General features: G+C 42.3%; 1 long non-coding RNA gene across 1 annotated transcript; it reads right to left on the reverse strand.

Annotated features, from left to right (window-relative positions):
• Nucleotides 1-3401: 3401 nt before the first annotated feature.
• Nucleotides 3402-13588, reverse strand: LOC139559189 (uncharacterized). The gene is made up of 3 exons (XR_011671709.1): nucleotides 13306-13588; nucleotides 5059-5117; nucleotides 3402-4847 (listed from the first exon to the last, which is right to left on the reverse strand). It is a non-coding gene; the product is annotated as an uncharacterized lncRNA (long non-coding RNA).
• Between the last annotated feature and the right edge of the window lie 70 nt (nucleotides 13589-13658).

A 13658-nucleotide genomic window follows, 5' to 3' on the forward strand; every position in this document is an offset into this window, starting at 1 on the left:
TAGCAAATTACTAGCCTTTCTTGTATTCTGTTTCAACCAAAGCATAAATCCTGCCCTCTCTGTTGAGTTTTGTTGCTTGATAAAACAAATAGACCATTCTGCTTCAGCTAACCATCCTAACATATAATTAGAGATGAGGAGGTGTTTGTGGTGTAACAGCAACGTTATAGTCCTACGATGCTATGGTATTATATTAGGTTCTGTTATGTAACACGCACATTCATCATTATGTGATCTTGTAAGACATTGATTCAGCTTTGATCTAACTTCACAATAATTTGCATTATAACCGGCCTACGACTACGTGCTATTTGTAGGCTATAGCCTAATATAAATACACATACAGTTGAAGTTGGAAGTTTACATACACTTAGGTTGGAGTCATTAAAACTCGTTTTTCAACCACTCCACAAATTTCTTGTTAACAAACTATAGTTTTAGCAAGTCGGTTAGGACATCTACTTTGTGCATGACACAAGTAATTTTTCCAACAATTGTTTACAGACAGATTATTTCACTTATAATTCACTGTATCACAATTCCAGTGGGTCAGAAGTTGACATACACTAAATTGACTGTGCCTCTGGAAAATTCCAGAAAATGATGTCATGGCTTTAGAAGATTCTGATAGGCTAATTGACATAGTTTGAGTCAATTGGAGGTGTACACCTGCGGATGTATTTCAAGGCCTACCTTCAAACTCAGTGCCTCTTTGCTTGACATCATGGGAAAATCAACAGAAATCAGCCAAGACCTCAGAAAAAAATGGTAGACCTTCACACGTCTGGTTCATCCTTGGGAGCAATTTCCAAACACCTGAGGTTACCTCGTTCATTTGTACCAAAAATAGTATGCAAGTATAAACACCATGGGACCATGCAGCCGTCATACCGCTCAGGAAGGAGACGCGTTTTGTCTCCTAGAGATGAACGTACTTTGGTGTGAAAAGTGCAAATCAATCCCAGAACAACAGCAAAGGACCTTGTGAAGATGCTGGAGGAAACAGGTTACAAAAGTATCTATGTCCACAGTAAAAAGAGTCCTATATCAACATAACCTGAAAGGTCGCTCAGCAAGGGAGAAGCCACTGCTCCAAAACCGCCATTAAAAAAAGCCAGACTACGGTTTGCAACTGCACATGGGGGATGGTACTTTTAGGAGAAATGTCCTCTGGTCTGATGCAACAAAAATAGAACTGTTTGGCCATTATGACCATCGTTATGTTTGGAGAAAAAAGGGGGAGGCTTGCAAGCCGAAGAACACCATCCAAACCGTGAAGCACGGGGGTGGCAGCATCATGTTGTGGGGGTGCTTTGCTGCAGGAGGGACTGGTGCACTTCACAAAATAGATGGCATCATGAGAGAGGAAAATTATGTGGATATATTGGAGCAAAAAACCCCGCATCGAACAGTGCACCGTGCACCCGCCAACTTTCCTTTCCAATTCGTAAGTGGCTCAAACCAGAGATCAATACATAATGACGAGATGCTCATGTCTCCACCCTAACAATGCGAGTCGTTGTCCCAAAGAAAGGAACAAGCTTAGGTCTTAGGTCAAGCTTAGGTCTGCATATAACGCCCAAGCTAAGGTCTGCATATAACAAGCTTAGGTCTGCATATAACGCCCATAGAAACGCATTGAGCTTATTCAGGACAGATTTTTGTGTGAGAGCCCTCTAGCTATGCCTCTTCCTCTCTGCTGAAACTAGCGAGCGAAACAGCGCCCCTCTGTCTTACTATATGTAGCCCATGTATCTGATGCTGTCTGGCCAGAAAAAGTATTGCATGCCGTACTGCTTCTGTCCGGACTGCATCAGATACACGGTCTGCACATACTGTACGGAGACAGAGGGGCGCTGTTTCGCCTGCTCGGGTGCTTTATCTCATATTAATGTGTCTTTCTGTCGGCGCGCCTTGTCTGGCAGCGAAAGTTCATTCAGCCTAATTGCTTAAACAAATGTGGTTTCTACTGACAATTGAGATGTACAAACTATGGCATAAAGGGACGACGAGCGGATAAGAGGCAATCCGTAATTTCAATTAAGACATTAATGAGCGAGCTAGGACGGACATAGTCATTAACTATTTGTTGAGCACTTTTTAAATATACAGCGACAGAATTCAGAACGTGGGCCGTTCTTACAGTATTCTCCCTGTACACCAATTCAGAACCGTACATATCTCGCTGGCATATTACATAATTTATGAAGCAGGATACAAGACATTTTTGGACTCACCTTGTTGTGCTGTGCTCACTTGAACAGGAAGGTGGCGCGGCTGTCCTTCATGGGTAAATTTTGTCATCAAACTTCGTCATTAAAGTCTGGCCTTCTCTGGATTCATGGTGCTTTCAAGACAACTGGGAACTATGAGAAAAACAAGGTTGAATCATGATGAGGTCAGTGATCTTCAGGTAGGAGCATTAGAAACAGGCCCGAGTTCCCGACTTGCAATTCCGAGTTGGATGACCATTCAAAATGTATTTTCCCAGTCAGAGCTCGTTTCTTTTCAGAGTTCCCAGTTGTCTTGAACTCATTGAAGTCTGAGATTTCCCAGTTCCGAGTTACCAGTTATTTTTTATTTTTTTTAAATAACTTCCAGTTATTTTTAACCTCACTACGGAAGTCATGCTGGATTGACAGCGTGGCCAATGTATTCAACCTTTTCTGGCCCATGGTGTGTTGTGAGTGAATGTTTATAATTTTAAGCTTGGAAAAGAGACCCTTCAACCCAGACTTGGACCCACACATTCACTCCACTGATTAGCAGGCTAGTGATTGCTTTGCAAAGCTTGCAGATAGCCACTGAATCCTTCCGAACCACTTATTGTTGAATTTACAACTTGTGTAATGTTTATGTCCAATGGCCGATGAGCACCGATACGTTTTATCTATAATTTATCTTCATTATTTCTCTTCACATGACAAGGATTGAAAAGGATTTGCCAGTAAACTTGATTCATGATGATGACTGCTAGCTCGCTAGCTAAGAATTTGAAAGCCACTGTAGTTATGACGTGATTTGACGTCAATGTATCTGTGGCCAATGACCTTGAGCCTCCATGGATGGGCCCTTCTAATGTAACTCTATGGCAGCACCCAAAGGGCTTGAATTTCTTTAGTCTACGGTAGATTTTGCAGTGACTTAGTGTCCCCATAGTGACGGAACACTGAGCCAATCACGGCGCAGCTAGAGAACATTACCAACCACTACGCTCCGTATTTTCCGCTAACTGCCCCACCACCACAGAAAGCACTGAGCTAGACTGAAACACCTGCGTTTTGGAGCTGCCTTACTCAAGAAAGTAAAAAAGAGACCATGTTTGTATGCGGCTTTATTAACTCAATTATTGATTTATTTATTCTTTGCAAACTATGTGACACGGATTAATGCCCGAAAAATATGCAATACAGGCAAAAAAAATTGTGTTTGCCTGATGTATCAGGTGTGTGTACTTGTCCGCTACTGACGTGCCTTAAAACTTGTGGTTTTGAACCGGCGCCTTCTCATGTTGTTTATTAGACTGGATAGGAACGGCTGGTGATTCTTTTTCAACAGTCTGATTGTCCAAAGTGGTCAAGCCTCTGACGGGCCTCCGCAGTGCACACAGCCTACAGTTCATCATTCTCACCAGTCAGTAGTAACCACATTTGTTTAAGTCAGCCATATCAGCTATGGTTTTTAAAAAGGCAGTAAATGAGGCTGAATGAACTGTTTCGCTGTCAGACAAGACTGATAGCCAGGTGTAACGGTGGTAAGGATTCACTCCATGGTGCTGAAAGGAAAGCTCTGCTAATAGAACAGCTTTAAGTAGGCCCTAACAGGTTGTGGGCACGGTAAGCCTAATTTATTTATTCCAAGACCATTTTCAAAACCTATAATTATTGGAGCACAGGGTGATCTGGTGGTATACCTCAGTTACGGGTACCTCTGTTACACGAAGAGATTGAAAATGATTGCTGCGTCTAGCTTTTGGAATATTTAGGAAGTCTACTTTTTGTTGTTGTTGCTTAAACGCAAGCATCAGCCATGATGATCGAGGGCCATTTTCAAGACAAGACATTTTACATTATAGAAACAAATGTTACATTGTGGTCTCTCATGTAGTCACTGGGAACCGTGTGTTGTACACCACACTGCTCTCTCCCTCATCCCTCTGAAATGAAACACACAACTGGTTTACTAGGCCCGTATTACATAGCTTCCATAGTTCATTCATACATTAATCCACGGGTCAAAAAAGTGTGAATAGCAGTATTGCCAGTGCACTGACTCTGTGGATGATGTCTTGGGCAGTGTGAGACATGAGGATGCGGTCGCACCAGGAAGGGCAGCGATTGTTCATTTACTGGGTTGGTTTACTGTAGTCCTCAATGTAGGGGTAACTGATACACAAAGACAGGCAGCAGTAAAACCAGTAACACTCCTCAAGCAGTTGTAATAGTGACAGGGCTGCTAGGGATGATGCTCACCTGGGTGGAAACAGGATGTCATGCTCAGGCATGAGCGATCTCTCCCTGATGAGACCATTCATCTTCACTGGCAGAGCGATCCTCATTTAATGAGATGGATCTGTCCCTACCACCAGCTCGGTTACCAGCCTAGCTAGTACAGACCTAGCTCTTACCAAGCAGGTTAGTAGGAATTAACACACATTGAAGATCAGAGTCTCTCAGAGAGAAAAAAACACAAAATAACACAATTTACTGTCAATGACTTTGGATTTGAGGAGGGGTTGTTCTGCTCCCTCCTTTCCTGGGATTTGGCTGATTAAATCACTGGTATCTGAGTGGGTGGCCATGGACAGCAGTAAGGCCATGCATTAGGTCATTGACATGTTTCAGGAACTGTAAAGACAGAGACAAATCATGATTAAGGATTTAGCTCATGAATCTACATACTACAGAAGACCTTCACTAAGTTAGTCAATCTACTAGCCAGGCTAGTCTATGTTGCCCCTCAGCAATCTGGCAGGCAGACGGAGAGAGCAACATTTTGTAGACAGCAAAACATAGGCTATGCATTTCTTAGTCAGCAAACTATGGGATAGATACCTACCCATTCCCTTTGTGCTGTCCTCCTTCCTTCCATCAACCCAAGCTAACCTTAGATGGTTCCTGCAAAAAAAGTGAATCAAGAACTGAAAAAGGCAGTTGAAAATTAGACTCTCTCTCTTTCTCAAAAATGCATTAAAAACGATTTTCCTCAATGACCTACTTCATAATATATATACACTATATATACACAGGGTTGGGAAGTAACGGATTAAGGAGGGGTTGCATGTAAGGGATTACAAAAAAAACGTTAACTGTAATCCGCTATGTTACCAGCAAAAATATTGTAATTATAATTACGAAATGCCATCCTGCTCTCATCGACTTGCATACAAATGCGAGCTAGCTAGCCAGCTACTTAGCTTGGCTACACTCATGGAAATGGGAAAATCTCACTTGTTTTACACTCGGTAAAAACAATTCAATTATACATCAAAATGTACAGGATGCCAGGATGCACTGGGACCGTAGACTAGACAGTGAAGACAAACGCACACACACACACACACACACACACACACACACACACACACACACACACACACACACACACACACACACACACACACACACACACACACACACACACACACACACACACACACACACACACACACACACACACCACTCCTCCAGTACATCCGTCATACACATAAATACATGCTGTTAGACACGTTTATCAGTTTATCCATGACAGGGACAAACTCCACACACCCACACACACAAATCAAATAAACCAGACACACTCGCCCAAGACAACAACATATAAACAGAGAGGAGTGAGTGTGACACTGCACATGACAAATACATCCAGACACACACACACAGAAGACACAAACACTGCAATGTGATTCCGTCCCGATTAAAATCCACCGGATTAAATCTGTGGTAAAAGGCCATGTCAGGAGAGAACTAATGGGATTACCTGTGGTGTAGGAAGATGAACTGGGAGGAAAGAGCGATTGGTTTATATAATGCATTAGGTTTATACCAGGGCCGAAGTCCCAAATGCACCCTATTCCCTATTTAGTGCACTACTTTTGACCAGGGCCGATAAGGAATCCCACAGGGCTCTGGTCAAAAGTAGTGCACTACATAGGGAATAGGGTGCCATTTTGGGACGCAGCCATCATGAACTCCCTGGATGGGTTTCATCATCCAATAAAGACACAGTCAGACCAGAATCCGTCGGCTGCACCCCTGTACCACACACACACACACACACAAACACCTGATAACCTACATACTACAGTATATACATCATGTAATAAATGACTGATAAAACATGAATTCACAAGTCCACCCACACAGACATAGGCCTAAGTATCGCTATATTTTATACAGTAGACTTAATAAATGACTGATAAACATCATATATGTCATCCTGTCCCTAACATCCACTCACACAGACTCTGGGCTTGTGTCCCAATACTTTATGTCTGATAACCTAAATGTCATAAATGTGTGATAACACTAAAACATGTGGCAGCTGAAATGCCACCGAATTTAAGAAGAAATGAACATGATAGAAAAATACCCATCAAATACATCAGTTTAAGCTAGAGATATCTGTTTGACCACTCTATGGAAAGATTAGACTCTCACGAACACAATGGTGTTTTTTGAGAGACCCCTCACAAGTTTCACAGGATTTGTCTGAATGGAGGTAGTTTTGTGCCACAAAAGGGGTTAAACATATGTCCAAAAAACGTCAATATTTCCGGAGCTTTCTTATATCTCCTAGATATAGGACATACACTTCAAAACCTTATTCCTTATGATTTATTGTTTGACTGTCTTTGTTTGCCATTCATGAATGTGTTATTCAATGCGTCTCTATCTGATAGTAGTAAATGCCAAATTCAGTATTTTTGAGGGATACATACAGGGGTCCTAAAACAAAAACTGCTTAATGATCCATGGTATGACCATCTTAAAACAATTCCCAAAGGCTTAGACTTTTACAGGTTAAGGAGACGAAACTTTAAAGGGTAGGAAGCATGAGTTTTTACTCACCAAAGTAACATCTGTGTGGTCAAAGACTTAGTGACTTAGTTGTAGTCATGATCTCATTACCTATAACTACAAACATAGCTATTTATTAACTTATTTCCAGATATCTTCACAACTACCCACAATGCACTATTTCTCAATGTCATATGGAGAACCGGTGCTACATAGCTAGTCCCAGCTGGCTAAAGTTAGCTACTAAACATGCTAGCATGTAATTACATTCCAAACCAAGTGTTGGCACTGGTGAGCTACTATGTGCATTCACGAAGAAGAAACCATATAAATCCATGCAAAAAAACTGCATATTCTCTTCTCCTATGCGTTTGGTAGTGGCAGACGAGCGAGCAAGTGTTGTAGTAGTTTTCTGTTGTTCGTAGCTATTGCAGTAATACCCACAAGGACGGGGTTACGACTCATTTGTGACCCCCAAAAAACGAGAAGCGAGCTTTGAAGTGGGACCGGTTTGTCTGGTTGAAGCGAGCGTATTGGAGTAAGGGAACCGAGGACACGTCTAATGTATGCGGTGCTCATTTCACCTCGGAGGACTTCAATGGCTTAGTACAATAACAAGTGGGAAGGCACGATTCAGGAATGAGAATCTGACTGAAACCAGGTGCTGTGCCGAGTGTGTGACGCCTGCAACCTCTATTTCCTACCAAACTACCAGTACATTGCGAGTGTCAGCAGGGATGGAGAAAAAACAGGGCAAATTCTATGTGGATTTACCTCACTAAATCGCTGCTGGATTAGCTGACTCTCCCTTGGCCTGTGAAACGGCCTCTCCCTCTGAAGGCCTCCCTTTGGCTTTTCTTTGGTAGCTAACTCAGCCGTCAATCGGTAAGTCTCCGCTCTCATACTTTACATCTGCAGGCAATTTTTGTTGTTGTGTTCTGTGGGTTCCTGCCTGTGCTAGACTAGTTGTTCTCTGGCTTACTACTTAGCTATGTCGACCGTAGTGCTTGGCTAGGTAGGCTAGGTAGCTGGCAAGGCTAGCTAGCAGGCTAAAATAACTAACTTTAGCTGGCTGGCTTGCTGGATAAGATAACTGCATACACTAGTAACATTATTTGATAACTGGTTAGATAGTGTTATGTATTTCAGAAACATTTAATTTAAAGTAGCTGTATGTAGGCCTAACGTTGGCAGGCTAGTTGGCTAGCAACCTTGCAAGCTGATTTGTGACATTACATTCCTAAAGTATTTGCTTGTAAGTTGGCTGAAAATGGAATTGAAACCAGTAGTGCAAACGATTTGGTTTAATTTGAAATTATACACCTGAAGTTATTTCTATTGGAGTTTACATTATAGCGAATAGGCTGTCTTGCTGGGTCCCCCATATTACATCACATCCCTCAAAAAACATTTTCAGATATGACTTTTGCATTCTTCAGAATTCTGGTCAGTTTTATGTAATAACTCGAAAAATAGAAAAGTGAGGTGTAACTTTGCCTTGTTACTTTTGATGCGTATACCACAGGAGGTTGGTGGCACCTTAATTGGGGAGGATGGGCTCAGGGTAATGCCTGGAGCGTAAGTGGAATGGTATAAGTGGAATGGTATCAAATGATGCCATTCCATTTGCTCCGTTCCAGACATTATTATGACCAGTCCATCCCTCAGCAGCCTCTACTTGTGTATACAAATGCAAATCCATATCTTACATGTGGTTACGTTTATGTTCCCTACCCTTTAACTTGCTGGAATATTGAAACACATGGCTGCATGATAATCTACCGAATGACACCTTACAACTGTTCAGTGAACAGCCTTCACAGCTACTGTCAGATATGACAGATACCATATGCACAATCTACACCAGCGCAAGGGTCTTCCTGGGGTCTTCCTACAGGGAGAGGCAAACAGGGTCTTCCTGACGTATTAATCTACACTGAGAAAACAAATCATTAGGAACACCTTCCTAATATTGAGTTTCACCCTTTTCTCTCAGAACAGCCTCAATTCGTCGGGGCATGGACTCCACAAGGTGTTGAAAGCATTCCACAGGGATGTTGGCCCATGTTGACTCCAACGCTTCCCATAGTTGTGCCAAGTTGGCTGGATGTCCATTGGGTGGTGGACCATTCTTGAACACACGGGAAACTGTTGAGCGTGAAAATCCCAGCAGCTTTGTAGTTTTTGACACACTCAAACCGGTGTGCCTGGCACATACTACCATACCCCGTTCAAAGGCACTTAAATATGTTTCCTTGCACATTCACCCTCTGAATGGCACACATACACAATCCATGGGTGCAGTCCAAACACTTAAAGGACACACTCGCGTCCACTTACCCTCACCTTATGACCTTGGAGGAATCCCCGTCGCCATCTTGCAGGGCGGTCCAAATGATTAGCCAAACAAGGGAGGTTTGCAACGTAAGCCCCTGAACCCTCGTTGTTAGTTGGCTTTGCAAGTGTACAATTACTTTCACTCCGGGGCCTGAAACTCCGCATAATTCAATTTGCAACGATTGTACATCCTCTAAGAAAAGTCCACAAAACCTTAAAAACAACATCAATGGAGAAGTCAACATACAAGTGTAAGTAAAAACAAATGCAAATAAGTTAGAAATTGTGCTACTATTGTATATTATGTTTTTGTTTGGTTATCTTTTGGAAATTGTAGAAATAAAACAGTTTCCTTCTTCAGCTAATTAATTTATTAATAACAGTAGGTGTACATTAATAATTATATATTTAATATAAGTAGACATGCACTCACTGACTGTAGCGCATATAAAGCACCCACAAGCTACCGGTGGCTGAAAACACAATCATCGCGGGATGAATGAGTCAAGGGTGGCCCGGCCAAGGGTGGTCCATTTAAAAATAATTCTTTCCTCCTTCTCCCCTTGCCCTGCAAGTGTTTACTCGTCAGACGTCATGACATGTCATCAGAAGTGTCCACTTAATTTGAGAGTTGAGAGGATAGGGTGTGTCTTAAGTGTTTGGACCGTGGACGTAACCCATGTCTAAAATCCTTCTTTAACCTGTCCCCTCCTCTTCATCTACACTGATTGAAGTAGAATTAAAGGAAATGTTCACCCATTTTGAACGTTAAATTGTTTTTGTGCATCTCTGAGTGATTAATCCCAAGTGATTTTAATGTTTTCATGTGTACTTGAGTTATTGGCATTCAAGCAGGCAGAAATACGGACAGTTTAAACGTAGCACAATGATAAAGTCACTCTCACTACACTGGAAGTTAATAGGAATACTACTTTTAAATCACGAAAGCGTCTATCATACATGTCAGATTTCAATACTGGCCGATGCCATAACTCGGGAGGATGTCTTTTCTCGAATGAGCCATTGATAATATTTTTACGATATTACCTCAAGAAATGTGTAATTTAACAGAGAGTCTAGCACATTTTTCCTATTTGTCTGCCTCTTTAGTCCAAGGCGCATTGCATGGTGCCGTTGCCAGAGATATTATAGAAAGGAAATAGGAATCCAATGAATGAAGGAACGTATAACGTCCCACCCAGCAGACTGTCGACCAATCGCGTTCACGTTGTCATGCTGCGTCATGCAGTTGCTAAGCTAATCGTCACGCAAACTCTTCTCAAAGTCAGTGTATATGTCGAGAAACGTGCTGTTATGGATTCACTTGACACTTGCTAGCTTCTGGCCGAGTTTTCCACAGCAGTTTTCTTTAAAACTAGCGCGAGCAAGTAGTTAGATGAGGTAGACGAGTGAACAAAGCTGCTATAGCGAGCGGCCCCCTCTGCTGGACAAAACCAGCACAACAAGATTGAGACGTCAACTGGTAGACTCTGATGCCCGGTCTTTCTTGCCACGTAAAATATTATTTCACTTTGCAGTCTGTTTTTAACGCACAGTTAAAAACGGGGACATTTCCGGGGACAGCTCCTGCCGGGGACAGGCCACTAAAAACGGGGACTGTCCCCGGAAAACGGGGACGTTTGGTCACCCTACCATAGGGCGATGCACAATTGGCCCAGCATCATCTGGGTTAAGGTTTGGCTGGGGTAGGCTGTCATTTTAAATTAGAATTTGTTCTTAACTGACTTGCCTAGTTAAATAAAAATAAACTAAAAACATGCTGATATTGTGTTTGGTATTATTGTGTGTAGCTACGTTTGCTACCTAGCTAGGTAGCCAGCCAGCCCATAGAGAGAGCATTGAATTGTGGATTTTGTGGTCGATTTGAGCTGCAACAGATTTACACAATGATTTTCCATGTTTCCACCAACCTTATAACGGCAAAATGAAACATTTGTTCACAAAAATTATTGTTCTCACATATTAGTGTTATTTAACACTGTAAATGAAAGGAATGAGTGACTCATAGCTTTCACCTGTCTACTCAAAGTAGGCAGCCCTTGGTCCTAAACCCTCAGCCATTGAATTATGTTTTACATCGTCACGTCCGAATGTACATTAAATGTCTTTTGCCCAAGCGAGGGAGAGTGATGATCTTGAAGTTGAGCTTAAGAACAACCAACCTAAAGCTATTAATGTACCTAGTAAGCTAACATATTTGGCTAGCACTCCTGTCAGGTAGCTAGCTACAGTTACCCATAGCTGGCTAGCTAGTTTTATATTTTGGTCATTTATTCCAATAAATTTCAGAATTCCCCAAAATATGTTTATGAATCTAGCTACGTTTTATAGTCTCCTCACTACGAGAGTAAGCCAATTTGCTAAGGCAAAAATCAATGTATATATGTGTGTGTATATACAGTGGGGAGAACAAGTATTTGATACACTGCCGATTTTGCAGGTTTTCCTACTTACAAAGCATGTAGAGGTCTGTAATTTTTATCATAGATACACTTCAACTGTGAGAGACGGAATCTAAAACAAAAATCCAGAAAATCACATTGTATGATTTTTAAGTAATTAATTTGCATTTTATTGCATGACATAAGTATTTGATACATCAGAAAAGCAGAACTTAATATTTGGTACAGAAACCTTTGTTTGCAATTACAGAGATCATACGTTTCCTGTAGTTTTACATTTACATTTAAGTCATTTAGCAGACGCTCTTATCCAGAGCGACTTACAAATTGGAAAGTTCATACATATTCATCCTGGTCCCCCCGTGGGGAATGAACCCACAACCCTGGCGTTGCAAGCGCCATGCTCTACCAACTGAGCCACACGGGACCATGTGTAGCATCTCTCTACCGTTTCCTTTAGTTCTTGACCAGGTTTGCACACACTGCAGCAGGGATTTTGGCCCACTCCTCCATACAGACCTTCTCAAGATCCTTCCGGTTTCGGGGCAACGTTAGTGCATTGGACCTCCACTTAAGATGACAATCAAACTGCGTCCAGTTTCAATGGGGATTCCCCCAAAGGAAGGTGGCTAGCGCAAGGGCTGAGGGGGTAAAAAGAACGTGTTTGGACTACAGCTCTGGACTCACCTGGTCAGTCTATGTCATGAAAAGAGCAGGTGTTCCTAATGTTTTGTATACTCAGTGTAATATATATATATTTCATTTTATTCAGCGGCGGCCACGATTTAGCAGCGCCGGTGCGCAGCCTAACTTACTTATAGGGTTAACATCATCCAGAGTCACATTTATTTGTTTTCCAAGCTACAGCACACAATATTTTACATTCACCAGGTTTTTAAAGAACCAAAGAGTTTGGTCTGCTTCTTGCTTTCATTTTCTACATGGATTTTGTTTGTTGCAATACTGGTATCGTCACAGACATAATTTGTACTTCAGAGTGTACAACCCAGATAATGCCTACATGACAACCAACATATCTACTCTCTGCATAGTATTCTACAGTGCATGCACAGTCAACCACCTACGAGTCTGTATGACATATGACATATGTACAGCCGACAACCTACAAATCTACCACCTGTATGTAATGATGGTACAACTCTAGTCACGTGCAGTATACTCCCAATTCTCCATACAATACACTACTTTGCCCAGAGCCATATAGCATAGCTCAGGCCAAAAGCAATGCCCTCTATTGGCAGTAGGGAGCCTCTTGAGACAGTCATTGCCTATAGACAATGAAAAGCCAAGCCAATATGCTCCTCCTCACATCAACCACCGCCCCCCCTCCACCACTCCCTACTCTATAAACAAACAATCACCCTCTCCATCCACAGCTCACAGACACGCAGCAACACAGCTACAAAAGGGCGGATTTTCAACCAGAGAAAAAGAAAGAGAGAGAGAGAGAAGAAGAATATCACTGGTGACCCCTGGACCCTAGAGTGAGAGGCTGATGAAATTACCTTGCTGTTGAATATTGTTTTGAATAGGCAGGCTGCGAGATGGCAACTGCTTGAGGACACACATGGGTGGACAGCCATACCCTCTACAATCGCTCCAGTCATTGAGAGCACTCAGGGAGGAAAAATACCCAATCTCACATGGAGAGATCGAGAGGTAGTGGTGGAGAGAGAGAGAGACAGTGAGACAATAGGAGGGGTAAAGAGAGGGGGAGGAGCAGTTGAGTAGGGATAGACAAGAGAACAGAAAGAGAGAGAGAGAGAGAACAAGAGAGAGAGGTCGACTAAATGGCTCCCAGCACCATTATCTTCTCTAGTGTCGCCTAGTCTCGTCTTCTCGTTTGGTCTCGACACTG

This window comes from Salvelinus alpinus, chromosome 29, assembly GCF_045679555.1.
Source record: "Salvelinus alpinus chromosome 29, SLU_Salpinus.1, whole genome shotgun sequence".
NCBI classification, from domain to species: Eukaryota; Metazoa; Chordata; class Actinopteri; order Salmoniformes; family Salmonidae; genus Salvelinus; species Salvelinus alpinus.